The sequence below is a fragment of the Cydia splendana genome, chromosome 11, assembly GCF_910591565.1.
Source record: "Cydia splendana chromosome 11, ilCydSple1.2, whole genome shotgun sequence".
Lineage (NCBI taxonomy): Eukaryota > Metazoa > Arthropoda > Insecta > Lepidoptera > Tortricidae > Cydia > Cydia splendana.
In genome coordinates this window covers 12,105,712-12,115,776 of record NC_085970.1, presented here as the reverse complement: position 1 = coordinate 12,115,776, position 10,065 = coordinate 12,105,712, and the positions used below count along the sequence as shown (strand labels likewise).

General features: G+C 35.7%; 1 protein-coding gene across 1 annotated transcript in view; it reads left to right on the top strand.

Moving 5' to 3' along the window:
- The first annotated feature begins 539 nt into the window (after nucleotides 1-539).
- The window catches only part of LOC134794895 (glutaredoxin domain-containing cysteine-rich protein CG31559-like), a 159,248-nt gene continuing 149,722 nt past the window's right edge, over nucleotides 540-10,065 (top strand). Inside the window, exon 1 of the mRNA XM_063766738.1 lies at nucleotides 540-785. The gene's annotated coding sequence lies outside the window, so the exon portion shown is untranslated. The remainder of the gene's footprint in view (nucleotides 786-10,065) is intronic.

Here is a 10,065-nt window from a genome sequence, read left to right as displayed (position 1 = left end):
TAGAGTTATTCACTGTCTCGAGATTCGAGATACCCTCCATACATTAGACATCAACGTACATACATACTTGTCCGAGTCAAAATGAGATTAATCTATTAGAAATAATTACTATTTATGTATATCTATTAATATACCAATATCAAGTATGGTCCGATATAAATAAGTTGAAATTTCTACTAATTTCCATATTTATTAAATTTCACTTGTCACCCACATTTATTATGAAATAATTTAAGATTTTTACTTCAATAATTTTCCTTCACATTTTTTTACTAAAATTCCATTGTGGAATTTAAACTGTTGAAAATAAACCTAGAAATTAAAACAAGTTGGTGCAAAAAAGCACTCGTGCGCATGTGAAGGCGACCGAGGTGGCAATGCGTTTAGCTCTACCCGCACAATGACTTAAACACCAGTTTCTAATAACCTGAAATCAATCATAACTCCTGTAACTTAAGGTCCATTTTTAAGTAGTAGATGTAGAATTAACTTGACAGTGTGAATGGAGTCTCATCGACTACCAGTCATTTGAGATTTTGAGAAACCACCTCAGTCCGCGTCAAGCACTTGTCGCCGCTCCACGTACGTCACGCTATTGGATAATTTGAAATTCGAACGCTCCAATCGACCGGCCAATCGCGTTCGAACTGACGTTTGATTTCTTTTTCGCGCAGTGTCCGTTATTTGTGGCCAGTGTTTACCGCCTTTTGGGCGGCAGATTTTTTTTATTTGTGACATTGACTTGAAACAGTGGCAACATTAAGGTCGGATTTTCTCACGTTACGGTAAGTTTTGTAAATTTTAATGTTAATTAGACGTATATCTTTTGTTTATATCTTGAGTGTAACGGCGTTTTGTGTGTCATTGTTGTGATTTCTTATTTGTAGGTTGTTGGCAATAGTGGCTTTTGTAGGTACCCACTTTGAAAACCAACTAAATTGTTCAATTTAGCGCTATTATAGGTATAATTACCAGTTATTATAATTAGGTAGTACAATGAATAGTTATAGTGAGTTTTTTTATCGGTATCTAACTAGCATTTATGCATGTGAACAATAGAAAATAATTAACAAGGCAGTTAGGTATACTCTCATATTAAATATTTATCTTCCTACCTACCTCGTTATCGTTAATTATACATATGTGACGTCCCACGGTCAAAGGTACCTTATGGCGGGTATGGAGTTATGCATACCCCAGTAATCTACAATAAATAAGCTATCGATAACACAAAAGATCAACCTTCTAGGTTGCGTAGTTACAGAGATATGATTTTTTGAAAATAATGTTGTGAAATTAGCAACTTTACGATAGAGAAGTTTTAAGTTTAGCCGCCTAAAAAACTATGTTCCTGAAGTAAGTTACATAGTTGACTACAAATAATAATACCTTATATATGTGAGATTAAAAAAATATTGCGACTTGTTCTGTAATGCAAATAGAAACTTTTGATATCGACTGATTTATGTGTATACTAGCCAATCTCTTGAAAATAAAGTTTTATTTCATTTTCACGATTGATTGCAATGAGCTCTCAAGATTTAAATTCTATCTATTAGAAAACGACACTGACAGACAGTTTAAGCAAAAAACAATACCGATTTAGAGGTGAAAATGTATTTTCTGACTTTTTCATATAAAATCACAAAATTGAATATTTTTACTTTTAATGTGACACACAATCAATTTTTCTGAGCACATATGAAAGAAATTCTGTCATTCAAATGAAATAAATCCTAAAACCCCAACTAAATACTATATTTAACCCCTTATGCCACATTAAACTTACATAACAATAACAGTATTTGCTCCATACATTTACGAAAAGGTACCTTATGGAAATAAATCTAATAATACATCACTACAAAATATCAATCATATTACAGTTTATCTTTTATGAATAGAAAATATTAATTTACATTAAACTGCCCCAAATTTAATTAGTTCTTCGTCATAATAATCTTAAAAAAGACCAATAATTTGTATGTAATGAAAAGGTACCTTGTGATTAAGTTATATGATGAGGCATGATGATGATGGAACAGTTAGGATAAACTAATAATATTTTGGGGTTAAGATGGTATAAATCGTCTATTTCTTATCAATAATATATTTCGGTTGCTATTGAAGATAAGCGGCATTGAGGTTCAATGACCTCAGATATTCCATAAGGTAATGCGTCGGGTATTGGCATTTTTCAGCAAACCAATGGCTCATTTACTGCATGCGACCAAACCAAATGAAGATTATTCTAGTTAAGAAAGACTTGACGAGAGTAATTTTGGTATAATAGCAGGCTACTTGGATTTGTGATGTCGGTCTATGTACGGTTATAACATTTGCGAGGCGCCCCAACCAGAACTGAAATTATCAAATTAGTTTTGCAGAATGCTAATACAGTTCTCTACCAAACTTCTTTTCCCGTATTGACTAGTTTTTTTGGGAATTTTCAATCTTTTTTCCATAAGGTACCTTTTCTACTAAACTCTGAGACGACATTACTAGGCTTATAACTAACTTATAACAAAAATAAAAACAGGTAAACAAACGTTACGCATTAAGGTTTCAGATCACACAATAAAAAAAAAATTGAGCATTTTTTCACCTCTTTACAAAACATTTCATATCTCCGAAACTAGAAACCCTCATAAGGTACCTTTTCCCGTGGAACGTCACATATAGTTAAGAACCTATACATACTTACGAGTATATTACTTATAGATTTTACTAATGTTTGTAGCAGAAATTGATGTAAGCAGAAAATATACAGGGTAAAAGAAATTAATGGGCTCCGGAAGACAAACTTGGCTAACTATCTACTGCGTAAAAAATCTAGTTATGTACATACTTCGATTTGAACCATTTTACCTGGTTCGCGACAGCGAAGATCTATTTAGATACACTTTTAGTGGTCTGTTTAAGTTGTGATGTCCATATACTATTATAACAAGTAAGAACTTTAACTTAACTTAAACGACATTGGAGTTGTATACGTCCATAGGCTGCAGTAGCCGCTTACCACCAGGTGGACCGCGAGCTGGTTTGCCGTCGTCGTTGTAGAGAACAGGAAATTAAAATAACACGAAGCAAAATAAGACATCATAATAATTTCAGGGGTATGTACGTTTTTCCATCCTGTATAATATATTATTAAATTCTAAGGTAGGTATGTAAATGCACCACGATGTGGTGTATGTGTGGTGGATCTAAATATCCAAAAGAAGTACCTACCTAGGGCGACATATACTGGAACCCTATGAGGTACAGAGCATTACGGTCCAAAGAATCTGGAATTTCCTGGATTCAACGGGCATTAGTAGTGAACTTTAAAGGGCCGTCACAATAGATCACAGCTTGTTCGAAGTGTCACTCAAAGGCCCACAACACCCCCAATAATAATAATAAATACACCACGATGATCGCATACTTATATGGACTGTTTTAATGTCAAATTACCGGGTTATCCGCAGATGGTCTAGAACGCAAAATGACTAGGTTGTGGTTTGGCCTAAATCGCAATTAGTCTACATCGCAAACGGTCTAGAACGCAAAATATCCACTTTTAATATCACCACATTTTACATAGGTAGGTTAGGTTCGTTAGGTATCTTCAAATGGCCGAAGGCCAAACAGTACATAATAGGAGCCCCGCGGAAGCGGGTCTCCGTCGACATCGCTATAAAGTTAAGATAAAACGGAAAAAATAATTCGGGCATTTTGCGTGCTAGACCGTTTGCGATGTAGACTAATTGCGATTTAGGCAAAACAATACACTAGTCATTTTGCGTTCTAGACCATCTGCGGATAACCCAAATTACTAACGAGTAGGTTGATATTTTGACATTCATATTTTACCTGTTTCCTTCTCTTAATAAGCAGTCATCACCTTGAATCCGAACATTTGCAAAGCGTCGTCAATTTTTAGCTAGGATAAGTATATGTAAGCATTTACAGTATAGGTACGGTATCCACTAAGCATGAGTTTTTAGCCGTAATGTGGAAATGTTATTCTGATTTTCAAATATTTTAAGGTTTTGATAATGGTAGCTTGCGCTGCACACACACAGGCGCCTATTATTAGGAAGGCGGAAAATCGTGCAGAATGGAGAGCCTTGGTGCACAAAATAACGACCTCATGTGGTCGCGACCCGGAATCGAGGAAGAAGGAGAAGAGAAGCTTGCGCTGAGGGCCTACCGCAAACCACGTTCGACGTGTTGCCTCCCTGTCACACTTACATACGAATTTACAAGTCCGACAGTGAGGCAACACGTCGAACGTGGTTCGCGGTAGGCTCTCTGCGCAGGCCCCCTGGATTGATTTTTGAGTCTCAAAATGCAATGTTATAAATAGGAAATAGATACAAGTCATGTTACACCTTCGCCTGACTTAGCTATAATTACATTCTCCTTGTCAATCAATAAGCGGCGACTCGAGAAAATTATGGCAATTAAAAGCACAATCATAGCTATGTTCATGTACTAACAACAACAATGACCATAGGTGTACCTTAAGGCTTCGAAATAAGGTTTTAATTGTGTAAGTTAATGGCGACACAGTCAAGGAAAAATAAGATAAATACTGTATCCGGTAACACTTGTTCTCTGCACGTGATCTGAGGTCATCTTTAATGTGAAATCATCAGGTAGAAGCTTTGTTTACATCCTATAAATCACGAATAGGTATTTTTTAAAGTTACTAAAATTAGTAATAAACACACTATAGGTACTTAAGTGATTAAAAAACCAATGTTGTTTTTGGTTTTATGCGAATCTATCCATTTATGAATATAGTTAGTATATTACGAACAGTATAACGCAAAATTGCCATATTTATTAATAAAATTGCTAATTTTTTATCTGAATAAACAAGCAATTTTAATAAAATAATTATTTACCAGATGTTGCTAAAAATACTATTATAACACCGTGTATTTTTGATCATTTAGTAAATAGAAAGTAAAGGGGAAATAATAAACTATAATTAAGTATCATGCAGTCAATATTTATGTAAACGTACCACCCGATTACTTGATTACCCGACTTATGTAGTAAATTTTGCAATTTTTCGCAATTATAGTTTTCTGTATTAGTAACTTAATGAAAAATCTGTGCAACATGTATTTAGGTACCATGTATTTAGTGTGGTTTTAGTAAATCAACTATTTATTATCAAAAAAAATACAGTCAATAAATTAAAATTAAAAACTAAAGTTAAAAACTAAAATTAAAACTAAGCTTAAAAATAAAACTATAAATAGAAAATTTGCCCCAAATCGCCGTGTATTGGCAGCGTGCCCAGAAGGCTGGCAGCATTGCCACGTTGTATGGCAATGCTGATCCGCTGCGCTAGATATGACCCAGCCCTCTGGTCACGCGTCAACTCGACTAACCTGCGGCTACATTCGTTGAAAACCCTGTGGGCGCTTTCCCCCCAAGGCCCCATAGTCTCAACCCCAAACGGCTCAAATATGCAGCCACTATTTATGGCTGCATACTTGCGCCGCTTGAGAAGCTCGGCCGAGTTGGCAGCCGAGCCAGCCTTCACTGCAGTGCCGTGGAGATGGGACAGCGCTAGGGTGTCGGCACAGGTTGCGTCCCAAACCAGCGGCCGTCCCATCTTCCACGGCACTAGGCCCACTAGGGTCATACCGTCGGGTCTTTTACCGTCATCGCGGGCGAGGCCGGTAGGTTCTAAAACTGCCGGTGCCCCCGCACTGGCTAAGGCCCGACGGATGATATCATTAAGGCCGGCATGGCGGGGGGCACGCCCAGCGCTTCTACCGCAGGATAGACCATGGTGGCCCAACCGGTCAACTGGGTCACCGCAGCGACAGCGATGTGGGGAAACACAGTTCACTCCCTTGTACTTAATTATTTATTATGAAACTATTACTTGAATTAAATTTAGCTATCTAAATATGAAGTCTTATATACAGGAAACCATGTCTATTTTCTAGATTACCTAATTATTTTTTACATTATCAGATCCATACACCACCAAATAACGCGAACGGACAATCCTTAAAAAGCTTGTGAAAAAAATCCGTTGCACCTCCACAGTGCTACTTATAAATTAAAAATGTCATGCCATTTTACACCATCTTATCTCAAACTGGTGAAAACGTCAAACGTATCAACCCACGATATCGTCTTTAAAAAGGTCAAGAATATATGGGAGTTGACTGTAACTTAAGTCGTTTTAGAGTTGCGGGAGTTTAAGACCGGACGGTGATGCGCAGACGTCGTTTTCACTTTAGCGGACGGTGTTCCGAATGCACGCCAGTCGATCGAATAACCAGCCAGGTTTAAACCAAGACCTCAAAATCTTCCACAACTACGGGTTATCGGACATCGTACTTATGGTGGTTTTTTAGACAGTTCGACTCGTTTACTCTTGGTACGCATTTAGAATGACATAGCAGATGGCGTCCATAACTCGCGCGTTTGACGCATGCGTGGAAAGCGGCATAGCGAGATATCATCTATGTAGAGGAAACATTTATTACCGACCTCCAAAAACGTGGTTCTCAATTTATATGCATGTTTTTTTTAATGTCATTCAGAGTAGTTGGTGTAAATAATTAATTGAACAAGCATAATGTTTAAATTGCTTTGATCCAAGGCACCTATGTGAAGATTTGGTGTGTGAATGTAAATGAAAATGAATACCCGATTTCAAGAGAAGTTACAACTCGCCAGTCTTGATAATTTGACATACATAATATGTTTACTGCTGTTACATTCGTATTGAAACAAGCCCCAAAAGTGTGAGTAAGAAACATACCTGTTAATGGTAATAAAAATAAACAAACTAATAAAGTTAAAGATCAAACTTAAATGTGTCATTGCGTAAAAACAAGATTTTGTTGTGTCAAAAATATGTCGACGACATTTAAAATTTTGATTTTAATCAAAAGTGCAACACTTAACCGAAAGTCGAGGTCAACGATTATGGCAGTGAAACTAGAGCGGCAAAAATAAATACCTTAACCTACTACACTTGTACAATGTACAGTCGACATCAGATATATGGGAGCGGCCGAGGTGCTCAAAATATCTCAACACGCATTCTAACGCCTTGACAATAGAGGCGTGTTCAGATATTTGTGAGCATATCGGCCGCTCCGATATATCTGATGGTGGCCGTACATACAGGCTGGATTGTTGGTTGACATTATGGTGTAAAGTATGAATTTGCGAAATGCCTTTCGGGTTCTCAAGTATTTGAACTGCAGGTGTCATACCGGAGCCCCATGGTTATGCAAAAATAATTATTCTCCTTTAATTGTAAGCGCATAACATAATGAATTATTATGTATACAGTATACAATATACATAATACCTTCATCAAGTAGTATACAGTGTACTACGTACTACTATATACCTACATTTATTAAAAGGTTCAATGTGAAAAGAGGTTCAAAAATTTGTAATCAATATAATTTTGATACCTATTTATATAGTTCAAACTTCACTTATTTAAACAAACTATTTATATCTTTTAAATCAGCGGCAGGTAGGTACAGGACTGATATTTGCAATACGGGCAATATACAGCACAACTAAATTACAATTATTGAAAAGTGGAACCGAATCCGATCACTGCATTTAATTAATTGTGGTTAAAGGTATCGTCTATTCAGATATTATTTTAGATGTAAAAATATTTTATTGATTGAGCGTACAATATTAAATCCGAATACATAATATTTCTGAGAAGTCTGTTTTCTACATAGGAATCTTTAACGATCAATTTGTCTTTACTCCTGACTGAAGAGTTCAAGAGACTAACAATTTTCGAAATTTAAACGAGAACTAAAACGAGTTCTTAATAATCTTCCCGAATACCGACTTAAACAATACAAGAACTTAACATTTGAAATTAAACTTTACGCGTATACATATTAAGGTTGAAATTGAAAAGGACGATACAAGAGATGAGATCGAGTGTACCATTTCTAATGTTTATGTTATCGATCAAAGTTAATAGCCCCGTTTCAACGTGAGCTTCACAAGTCTCTAGAAACTGGCTTTTTGCTGAACAACATGAAAGTATGTCTAGAGGATCAATAGAGTACATGCACGATGATTTATAAAGCGCTGCATTATTTATAGCACTGATGTAATGCTTTTACGAGTACAGTACCTATAACATAATTATGCTCATAACGTATATGACTCCGCCAATATTAGGTTATCTTGTTTTGTTAAAATCAAACATAATTTAGACTATTAAGTACACCAAAACTATTGCAACTACGTAGCTAACATAGGTTCATTAACCTATAACGAATGCAAACGAATAAATGCGATTTTGCTCACTGTTTTTAAATAGCAAAGTACCCTTGTTCGAGCTGCTGAGGTGAAAATATAATTACTCAAATGGTCCCATTATACAGAGAATATAACCATTTCAACTTATTGCCTAGTCAACGTAAACCTCCCACATGCTACAAAATTCATTAACCGTCCCTTGGGCGATAAATAAAAGAATATATCTAAAGTCCAATTAAAACAAAACCTTTAATAACACGATTTATCAAACGAGCAGACATGTAAATGAATTTCTTTGGCGGCTCTTGCGGTCTATAATTTGAAGGGCATGGCTCTCCAGCCTCCGTATAAGGCTTAGTAAAAAATACCCTTTTATTTTTGAAGTCGTAAAAAAGGAAAAGGCTTGTTCCTGCTTGGGTTATAAGTATCAGATACGCGTATGACATCACGCGGTGTATGTGCATATTGTAAATGGTAATTTTGTATTTTATTTCAGTGCGATCGTTCTTTGTATGGCTTCTCAAATTCAGCTGTTACTTTAATAGATAACAACACCTGTTAAATATGTGGTGAAATAACAGAAATTTAGAAGTTCAGCGTACAGCAAGATTTAATGACCGTTCCTTGATTATAACTCTGGAAAGAATTCCCATAATTTTGAATCATTGCGTTATCGACTCATCTTGCAACAGTACTTCAACATACCATTGGAGATTCCGATGTAATTCTGTTGATTGCAATACAGAAATTGAAGCGCTAATAAATATTCCACATTCCTTGATAGATATAAATTCTGTCAGTTCTCTTCCTCGAACATTTTCTAATTTAAACCTATCATCCATAGTTTGAGTTATTAATGTGCTTTTGAAGGCATTATCGGCTTCACACATCTTCCAGACATGTTTATGCATCGGTGGCGGCCAAAGTTATGGCCGTGGCAAACCTGTTTAGTGGAGATCAAGGACAATATACTGCTTGCACTGTTCTGGAAAGTTCCATATTGTTGGGAGTTAGCTTGGGGGTTATTCACATTAGCAACAAGCATGCCTTTCGGTTCTTATGAACATTTATTTATGTTTTAAATTTAATTTGTAGTTTATTTACATACAAGATATGTACAGTGGTACTCAACAAAATGAATAACTAGCTTAAATCTAAAATCTACATCTAAATTTGTAGTTATTGAACCTTAATTATTATGGTCAGAACGGGGAATAACTGTGAATTAAATTGAACACTGTAAAATGTTTTTGATATTTTTAAACCAATTAAGAGAGAAACAGATGTAAGTATTTCAAATCTAATTGCTTTTAATTTAGCAGTGCCAGCAGATACCTACACCTTTTGAAATTAAATAAATACCATGACGAAAATGATACCTAATGAACATTTTCGTTACATCAATTCTTGGTAACGACAGGCGTGGCTCACTCCGCGATTTCGTTGCTTTGCTACAGGTAGCTACAAGCAAAGAGAATAGATAGTATACAGGGGTCCTGTCTTAGTAAATTTTGTAGTCACAGTAAATTTACTGCCATCTATCGACACACGACTAAAACTCAAAATGAAAACGTATAAAATTATCAAAAATAATTATATATATGGATAAATGATTTTATTATTTTTATATCATTTTGACCCATGTTCATTCATTGATATCTATGTGTTAAAATTGTTAAATATGAAACGGTGTCGTCACGCCATCTAGCCGAGTATAGGCTAAAGTCCGAGAATGACTTTTTCTTGATTTCCGAGGCACGTTTTTTCCTTAGACTTTATTCATCTTATACG